Genomic DNA, 8,727 nt, shown 5'->3' on the forward strand with positions numbered 1-8,727 from the left:
GATCAAATTTGTTGTAAGTAACAAAAATGTAACATTATTAAAAGTGTATATTTTAGTAATAACATAGAAATTTTATAGTTTAGATAATGAAATGTTTTCAAATAAATATAAAAACATGTTATTTGAGGAAATTAAATCATTTACCGTAACTTAAACAAGATATCAAACTGTAACATCCCAAAACTTATCTATATATATATATATATATGAGATGGATTTGGGCTAGGTGGCATTTGTATTTGGCCATCTTGGCTGATGTGGCAATTTAGTTTGGGAGGGAATCCATTCTCAAAGCTCAATACACAAACAAACATACATTGGACGCGGGATCCGGCTATTGTCGGGTCAGATTTATGGGTTCTCAAAGAAACCAACTAACAAATATGGATCCTACAAATCCTTTCTCTCAATTATTGAGGCCACTCTCTCTTTCCTCTCTAAACCCTAATCCCTTCATCGTCGTCTTCAATCTTCTGATCATCATAGCTATCAAAAAGTAATTCCGATTCAATAGATCTTGCCAAAATCCCATTCGCGATTTCTGATTCAAGCTATCTTCTCTAAATCAAGTTTGATTATTAAAGGTATGTTGTTTTGATTTGTTCATCATCTATTTTAGATTTGTTTCGTGATTCATTCTTTTATGATAATTAGATGTGGTCCCAATGGACTGATCTTCCGGTGTTTCGTGGTAAGTTTGTTTCCTGTACGGTTGTAAAGTTGAGTTCTGCTTTTGAAAAGGATTTGATGACGGAGGAGACGATAGGGATAATGGAGGAGGATGCGGTGGTGTCATATAATTATCATGTTTTTTGGAGTTACAAAAGTTTCATATAACCTGCTCTATTTCTTTCTCATATTTATCATTGCATAGAAAAAAGACCTTTTGAATGCGCTATTCATATAATTGCTCATATTCTGCACTAAATGCACTTCTATTTGTTGACATTTTTTTCTTAAAGATAACTTTTTCTTGTATCCCGGTTAATTAACATGGTTCATGAATGGCAGATTTCACTACTATGGCTGGAAGGTGTTTACGTTATGTTGTTAGTACCATTTTTACAAAGAAAAAAAGTCCATGATGTCATAGCTGGCCTAATAAACACCTACTTCCAAATGTTACTACATTTGAGTACAAGATGCAAGGATATAAGGTAAGTTAACTGCTACTTTTTCCTAGAGTTGTCAACTTTGACCTATTTATTTGAGAATTGGTATGGGTTATATTTTTTTATTTAGCGGGTCACAGTTCATCTATGAAAATTTATATTAACTTCACAAAAAGACCTCATCTGATCTGATGCTAAAAGCTACCAAGATTTACCCATGACCAACCTGTTGGTTTTGCCACCTCTATTCCACATACTCTTTATTCTTACTAATGCTCACACGTAAAATTATTTTTTTATTTTATGTTTATTATCATCATAAAGCTTCGACTCCATACTTAGTGCCTACACTAAAGAATTTAAAAAGCTAGCGATGGCCATTTTTCCGGAAGCGCTGTTGAAGCGGGTCCACAACCACCAGTTTAAACAAGCTGTAAAAGTAATTTAAGTGAAATGGGTCAAACAAGTCAAACATGTTTTATTTTATTCGTTTATTTATTTATTTAATCTCATTGTATTCTTCTTTTGTTGATTTATACTTCTTTATAGTCTACTCCAGATATGGGAGTTACATTGTTTGAAATTGCAAGAATATTTGCTACTGAAGTCCCTGGAAAAATTGATGCTGGTGTGTTGCAAATACTGTGGAAGGTAAGCATTTTTTTCCTCCCAATGACAATGCTTCACTTTTTATGCATTTAATATGAAACCATCTTAATGATTGATACCATTCGTTATTAGCATGTACACTGCATAAAGTTTATAAATGAATGTGTATCATGTTGATTTTGTAGGTATGGAGACGGTGAGCCGAGCTACTAAGTTTAGTAAATAGTTTACCCAGGTAAAATATAGGGCTGCAACCTAATTTAATCTTGAATTTTAGGTTATGCTTATTATCTGTACATGATGTTGATAACTAATTTGTGAGTGTCATGCTTTGGTGGCTCGACCCTGTTTTTAGGCATTTGATTTGATCTTATTAAAGTGGATGATAGAATCTAATCAGTTTATTTCTCTAATATTGAAGTGGAATTATAACCATGTGTTATTTTACGCTACATGAACTGAAATGGGTGCCCCAGTTTAGGCGTTAAATATAATTACAAGATCAGTATACTAAGACAATGGCATGATTTTTATATATGATACAAGCGGCATAGAATTTTACAAATGTTTTAATATGATTTTTGATACTCTGTTCGTTTTAGAATTTCGAACATGACTTCATGGTAGGCGATAAAGCAGACAGAGTAATTAGAAAGTAAGTTGCAGATGTTTGAGTCGAAGCTTGAATATTTTCATATTTATACATCTATTGTTTCACTGCTTATGTCATTTTTAGTTGTTTAAAGATTTCATGTATATCGGTATTGGTTTGTGAATATGGATGGTTATAGGTTGTTATTGGGCAGGGTCGTAGGGGTGAAGACTGAAAACTGAGAATGGACTTTTACATTGCTATAGTGCCACGTGTATGTGTGTTTTTGTAGTCAAGTGGGTTCTCTACATGTTTCACTTTTTTTTAGTTTAGAATCAAAAGGGGAAAATCGAATGCATGCTATTTTGATTTTTTAATATATATGTTTCTTATATAATTTTGTGTTTAGATGTCGAGAGAAGCAAAGGAAAGAGTCTTCTATGCTTCAGACAGTTAACAAGAAGCTATCTGCTATGAACAAGTTATTAATGGAGGAAAACGATCGCCTGCAAAAATAAGTGTCTCAAGTTGTGTGTGAAAACATATATATGCAACAACAATTGCACACAATATGTTTATATGATGTTGTTGACTCATGGTTGCAGACATTAATTGCGTTAACTTTTGAGTAAGGGTAGGCTTATCTTTCTCACTTGGCTTTTTGACTCATTGAATCACCAAACCGAGGTTTCGTGGGATAATAGTTTGTATTCATATCTCAATTTAAAATTGGACAGGTAGTCAGGTACATTGAGCTTTGTATTGTTAAATGACATTTTCATACTGAATTTATATTCTGAATTTCTATTTAATATTGGGAAGATTACATCACAGGATCCTATATAAACAAAAGTCTTCTAACTCTTGGAATTGTGAGGCCTCAATCATTGCCATTATTTTTTCAGTGTAATAGTTTGCTCTATAAATGTCTACTTTTGGTCATATTTATGTTCAAAACTCCCCCTGCAATAAAACACTACTATTTGTATGTGGTGAAAAAAGTAACAGGTATCATAAGTTTTCCTCAACATTTCATATCATTTATACCTGAAACTCTTGGGCAACCAATTTCTTAATTTGTATTGGAATGACTGAACATTTGTGTGGTATAGTTGTATGAGTATAATCTATGAAAGACGCATTTATTGTTGTTTTTTTATATTGATAGTTGTATCTCTTTTAGAGTTTGCTAACTTGAAACTGGCATAGATTATATCAAAATTGACAGACGTTCGAGCAGCTCATATACCATACGCCGACTCAAAGCTGACTAGGATTCTTCAATCTTCATTAAGCGGTCATGGACGAGTTTCGTAAGTCGTGCATATAAGTTTCAATTTAATCATGTATTAGGAAACACCATCCTTTTGACCCATAATATTGTGCTTATCTGCGTTCTTTTATAGGTTATTTGCACCGTGACTCCCTCATCAAGCAATTCCGAGGAGACACATAATACATTAAAGTTTGCCCACCGTGCAAAACACATTGAAATTCAGGCCGCACAAAATAGGGTATGGAATATGTATTATATCAAACCTTTGGTGCCTCAGAAGTTATCTTCTACTACAGTACAATAAAGCACACGTATCTTTTTGCAAATTATTGATGAGAAATCTCTTATCAAGAAATACCAAAATGATATTCGATTATTGAAGGAGGAGCTAGAACAATTAAAAAGTGGCATTGTGGCAGTTCCTCAGTTGAAGGATAATGGAGGAGATGACATAGTTCTTCTTAAACAAAAGGTACCTTCTTTAAAAATAATATTGCCTTCAACACATGCTTTTTTCTTTTTTATGTAACATGAGGTCATAGTGATGAAAGCCAAAGCATTCTTGTACGGCTGATGGAACCTTCAAGTTTTCACATTTCGTGAAACAACTTATAGGCCCCTAATGCGTATTTCATTTCATTTGGACAACTTATGATGAAATTGCCCTTAATTTTTTTGGACAAGTTATCTTGACCACTCATTGTAATAAAAATAAATTTTACCGCCCACGCTCCGTAGCGGGTTCGAAACGTAGATAAAAAAAGCAAATCAAGAGAGTTAAAGTTGTTTGATTTTTTTCGTTAATGAGCTAAACATGTCATTATTAAAGTTGAGGGGCTAAACATGTCATTGTTAAAGATGACAGGCTAAAGTTGTTTATTATTAAAGTTGAGAGGCTAAAGTTGTTTGATATAGTTAAGAGGCTAAACATGTTATTATTAAAGTTGAGGTGTTAAAGACTCAAAGGTGACAAGGTTATTAGGTGTGGTAACGGGTCAAAACTAAATAAGGGAAATGGCTTAGGCAGGGTTTGGTTTGCTTAGCCATTTACGATTTGTTCATCCACTTTGATGGACGGACGGTTTACTTGACATCGGTGGGTCAGGCTAAGGGTCAAAACTGGATTGGGGAAACAAGTCGAACCAGGTTGCGTTGAGCCGTTGAGGCACTTACACTATTTGGAATAAATTTTCCCTTAATCATGATTACGACGACTTATTATAATAACAAATAATATTTTAATAAAATAATTTAAGGGGTTGTATGCATTAAATATAAACTTTGAGCGACTTTCAATCCCTTTGCACCCTTCCCTTTTTAACTATTTTTTATTGTAAATAATAACACGACCGAAATCGACTCATTTATTAGTACATTGGACAAATTGCTAACCTCTTTAATTTCTTTAAACCCGTGCCATATATATATATATATAATAATCTGACATGGGTGTGTGCAACTGCAATGTACTTTCAGGTACCTATAATTCTTTGATAAGGGAAATACGCAAATCCATGGATTGGTTAAACAAGCAACCTCTCTCATTTCAACATGCAATTTTGAGTTCAGCAATTGGGAGTTATTTTTTGGGTAATTTTGTTTGACAACATTTATTTTTGAACTTCTTGATGCTGGGATTATTGTTAATTTTTTAAAATTATCATAGGATTTGCATGAGGAAATGGCGACAACGCGTGAGGTGTTTCCGACTGTTGACAGAGGGAAGTGTTGAAACTAGCAACCGAGTAAAATCGATTGTCATATTCGCCAAAATTTATGTCGCATCGTGGTTGATGTCTGAGCATTCGGTTAAAGCTCCAATTGCGCCAAACGTTGGGATTGCTGTGAGGCATGTGCGTCGCTCGCATTCTGGAAAAAAAAGGTGTGTGTAGTTTTTATAATTAGGAATACATTTTTTTGGTATTGATGTTTTGCCTAATGTTGAACAGTTAGGGATTTTATCAGGTTAATCGTTTTGTGTTATTCGCGTTTTTAGATGTTTGAAAGTCTAACCAAAAGCTGACCCTATTAACTATCTTTAATCAGTTTTCTGGTAATGAGTTTGTTCAAGTAGGGTTTTTCGGGTAAGCAAGGTTAGACTTGGTTCAAATGGGATAATTGTTAAAAGTAGTTTGTGTTCATGTATTATTTTTTAGGGTTGTCTTGAATATCTTTAGGTGGTTTCAGTGGCGACTCTATGTTATATGCTGTTAGTTTTTTTTATCTTTGTTTGTTAAGTATCCAAGACTATGGAATTTGCCATTAACAGTTGTCACAATTTGTTATATTTATCGTTTTTATTTAGATACATATTTGGGGATCGCTATGCTATGCTACATAGGTTATAACATGAGGAAATTTCAATAGGTGCTACTTGTGTTTTCAAATAGTCAACAAGAGAAATAAGTTGCTATAACACCTGCCATGTTGATTTTATATTCTTTTTGAAATTTCCGATGGGTGATACTTGCCATGATTTTATAATCTGAGATTTTTGAATTTTTGGTTTTTTTTTCTACGTTGATTTTAAATTTATATGTGACACCATCAAGAGCATAAAACCAGATATGGAGTTAGATTACGCATGTTAGATGATGCCACGACTGAGTTTTGTTCCACTAATGAGCAATCCCCTTTTGATCCTGGCTGAGTCCTACCTGGCTGGTGTAGAGAAAGCCCATCAAGATCCGAGGTAAAGATTATGGTATAAAGGATACGCAGAAAAAAACATATTCTTGATGCTCTCTATAGTGATGGTAAAGCGGTTACAGCAGAGGATCAAGATGATTGGGTTAAAGGGAAGTGAGACTTCTTTTGGGATAAATGCAAAGAGCTTGGGATGGATCCAGATTTCTGTGTCGATGATGTAGGAGAGGATGACGGTGGTATGGCTCAGTATTTCTCTCATTGAGTCTGATAAATATTTCGACCCAGTAGTTTCTAAACCCACCTCACATAAATAATTTTATGTCGACTTTAAATTTATTTACTAAGGTGATGTGGTTCAATTCTATTGTTGTGGCGTTGTTTTCTTATGGGTTGAATCAGGTTTTAAAACTGTTGGGTGGTGATTTTTTTGGGGGTCAGTTGTTCGATGTCATTGAGATCCATTTTGTCAACTTTTTGTTTGAAATAGTGTCTTCAAAATGATTTGGGTTTTTTTTGGGTCACCTATTATTAGTTCTATTTCGAAGATCAAGGCATCAGTTATCAGTAGAAACAAGAATTTGGGGAATTTTGGTGCTGGTATGTTGCTTTCTTGGGCCTTTTTTATTAGTCTTTGGGAGGGGTTATTCTCTCAATTTATTTTGGGTTGCGTTTACATGGTTTTTCTGGCCCAATCTGATCTGACTAAAATGTATCTCAAGCCAAAGTTTTACATTAAAGGCCCAATCCGAATAGGTTGAGGTGGGCCAGGTTATTAACTCCCCTTTTTGCTGCTATTATGGAACCATTAAATGGCTTGGAGATTTGTCTTTTGGGACTCTATGCATGTTGTTCAGCCCCAATGATGTATGTCAGGATCAGTATTATATATGAATAACTTGCTATGATTACATTACTAAATTTAACTTTAATTAGAATATAAAATCTCTATAATTACTTTAAAAATCTTTATAATTACATTACTGACAATTTAAATGTGTTACTGTGTTGATGGTCAAGTGTTTGAAACTTTAGTACCCTATGTAATATGGAATTTTTCTCAACATAATAATTATTAATTATTTGATGATATCCTGATTTAATTCATATTGGAATTGAGTTACTATAGAGTATTAATTTTTGTCTACTCTTTCAATAGGCGGTATACAAAGAACAAGCAGCTCTTTGATTGCTCATACTTATCCTAAGCAAACTGAGAGAAGCATAGAGAAATGCAAAATTTCTTCCATTTCGAAATATAATAGTTAGTAAGTAATCTATGTAATATGTCATTTTATTTTTTTTATATACATAATGTAAATTAGACTTATTGAAAGATGACCTCTTTATTGTACTTGACACGATTTTTGTGTCAAAGTTTGATAATAAAATTTTTATTTCACAAGAAGCTCTGGTTCGTCATCCAGAACGACGTGTTGGATATGTTAACCAAGAAGTTGGGGTTTCAGTAATTTAAGAGTATTTAATAATCATGTAAACAAATATGATCAAGTTTGTTTTCTTTTTCTTATATTTGATATGTATTTTTAATTTTGAATACATTGTTAACGTTTAATTAATATACCTTATCCGTCACATATTATTCATTTATTAAAATGCCCCGGAGGTCACCCACAGTCAAGGAATAAGAGGTTGAAGAAAAATACACTTACATATTCTAAGCACTTGTGAAGAATCTTTTAATCTGCAAAAGTGTTACTGTATCCTTTTAAACCATTCTTTACTAATTTTCTTAAGAAGATGATGATAATTGGAAAAATCTAGAGTAGTTTTAGTGTGCCTTAATGAGGACCAATGGAATGGAGTGAACCATTTATTCAAATATTCATAAAATTTGTTGTTGGTTTTGCATCTTATGTTCTGTCTTTCATAATACATAATTCAATAAAACATTTGTAAAAACATATTTTTATGTTTTACGACATAAATCTATTAATTAAAATTAAATTTTCCTACCCGCGAAGTTCGCGGGTGATAACCTAGTTAGATTTATAAATCACACGTAGTAGAAAACTTTACAATTTTATACAGCTTATAACAAACAACTCTACTATGTTATCATACCATCAAGCAGCCTTGTCAAATTGCTCAGAGTATCTAGACTCACTCTAAAACACGTACTAAATATATCAATTTTCACTGGTGAGTCTATACTTTAATAAAATTTTCACACTTAGCCTTATTAAAACAATAAGATTTTCTGATTAATTGTCTTCCATGCTTATTTGCTTTGCTTTGTTCATTACTTTAATTTTGAAGTCGCAAATCACTTTCTTTTTTCGGCTATATATTGTTACAGGTTTATTTCCGGTAGCTATCAGGTCAACTTATTAATACTAGGTTTTTTACTAATAGTTATACTTGTCTATTGTGTGTAGTTTAGTACTCAAATGAAAACCATTTGCAAAACCAAATAGTGTAAATACGTTAATTAAAAATTTGAGAAAAATGCAATTTGCGTCCCTGTGGTA

At 32.9% G+C, this 8,727-nt stretch overlaps 1 long non-coding RNA gene across 21 annotated transcripts; it reads left to right on the forward strand.

Moving 5' to 3' along the window:
* Positions 1–354: 354 nt before the first annotated feature.
* Positions 355–7,640, forward strand: LOC110889615. Of its 21 annotated transcripts, XR_004872060.1 has the most exons (12): positions 355–584; positions 1,012–1,157; positions 1,662–1,763; positions 1,907–1,956; positions 2,723–3,626; positions 3,720–3,827; positions 3,972–4,061; positions 5,066–5,179; positions 5,256–6,281; positions 6,364–6,474; positions 6,771–6,835; positions 7,395–7,640. It is a non-coding gene; the product is annotated as an uncharacterized LOC110889615 (long non-coding RNA). The 21 variants fall into 21 exon arrangements; XR_002563765.2 differs by having other exon boundaries at positions 5,256–6,474; XR_004872061.1 differs by lacking the exon at positions 6,771–6,835.
* Positions 7,641–8,727: the final 1,087 nt, after the last annotated feature.

The sequence above is a fragment of the Helianthus annuus genome, chromosome 11, assembly GCF_002127325.2.
Source record: "Helianthus annuus cultivar XRQ/B chromosome 11, HanXRQr2.0-SUNRISE, whole genome shotgun sequence".
Lineage (NCBI taxonomy): Eukaryota > Viridiplantae > Streptophyta > Magnoliopsida > Asterales > Asteraceae > Helianthus > Helianthus annuus.